This window comes from Leptonotus elevatus, chromosome 3 (genome assembly GCF_054856555.1).
Source record: "Leptonotus elevatus isolate MCC_2025b chromosome 3, RoL_Lele_1.0, whole genome shotgun sequence".
NCBI classification, from domain to species: Eukaryota; Metazoa; Chordata; class Actinopteri; order Syngnathiformes; family Syngnathidae; genus Leptonotus; species Leptonotus elevatus.
This window is the reverse complement of record NC_141241.1, coordinates 27,993,099-27,994,271: the sequence shown is the minus strand read 5'-3', so window position 1 is coordinate 27,994,271 and position 1,173 is coordinate 27,993,099. Positions and strand designations below refer to the sequence as shown.

The window sequence follows — 1,173 nt, the reverse complement described above, 5'->3', positions numbered from 1 at the left end:
AAATATCGAATGGAATCTTCTTCTATTCCTGTAATAAATGTAGATGTTCACACCTTAGCAAATGCTGCCAGATTCTGAGCCATCTCCTTGAAAGTTTTACTGTCTCACAATTCACTGAGGCATAAGGGGCACAGAACACAACTGAAATCAGTCGCACTGTACATGTAAAATGTCAGAATTTCCATTAGACCAGTAAATCACATTCACACCTATGTAATTAATGAAACGTGCCATTTTGGGGAATATGCAAGGAAGAAGGAGAAAACATTTGGACATTTTCTGTTAGACATTTAGTCACTTTTGTTGCCTGTAGTGTAAATATTTATCGCTGAGTGTCAAGGGACATTCAATGTACAATATTATACAAGCTGTACACTAGTGGTGGGCGGATCCATCCAAATATCGATATTATCGATACCAAGTCCGTTTTGATATCGGACCGATACTGGCACTATAATATCGATATAGTAGTTTCAGTTTGGCTCTTTTATACACTGCTACGGTTTGGTCAAACAGATAACAGGTATGTCACCACACACTCAACTTCTGTCTGTCAGAGCAGAACAGGCACAGGCAGACTTGCTCCCGCTCTCCCTCCTCCCTGCTGTGCTTTAATCGTGTGCCGTCACGTGACTTAGCATCTCGTCTTTGTAGTAGATTGCCTGAACACAAACTGTATTGTACTGGGGAAAAAATGCTTTGACATGTTTTATGTTTAATATTTGCTGCATGATCATCTTTAACATCTTGTTTATTTAGGTTGAAAAAATCCCCAAAAGAAGTGCAATGAAGGCAGATTTTTTGTATTTTTTATATTTGTAGTTTCTGAACAGTATACCAAATTTGCAGTGTCGCACAGCACTACTGTACCCTGGCTACTTTACAATGTAGCAAAGTGTTGTTTCTTCTCCTATGAAAAGATTCAGTAAAATGTTAATAAAATGTGTGGGGCACATTCTTTTTTTTTTTTTTGAGACTGCCCTTTGAGAAGAATACGATTACACGCAGGCACGGTGAAAACAAACTCCACACAGGAAGGAAGGATTTAAACACACGACCTCTGAACACAAAAAAACACACAATTATCATGGAAGGTATAACCTCAATTTAGTTGTTTATTCTGTACAAAACTGCTAGGCTTGCTTCTCCACATCTTGTTCTTGGGATAAATCA

General features: G+C 38.2%; 1 protein-coding gene across 2 annotated transcripts in view; it reads right to left on the bottom strand.

Moving 5' to 3' along the window:
- Window positions 1–1,097: 1,097 nt before the first annotated feature.
- Window positions 1,098–1,173, bottom strand: part of plekho2 (pleckstrin homology domain containing O2) — a 31,455-nt gene continuing 31,379 nt past the window's right edge. For both annotated transcript variants that reach the window (XM_086071590.1, XM_086071589.1), the window contains exon 7: window positions 1,098–1,173. This exon is cut by the window's right edge and continues 1,723 nt beyond it. The gene's annotated coding sequence lies outside the window, so the exon portion shown is untranslated.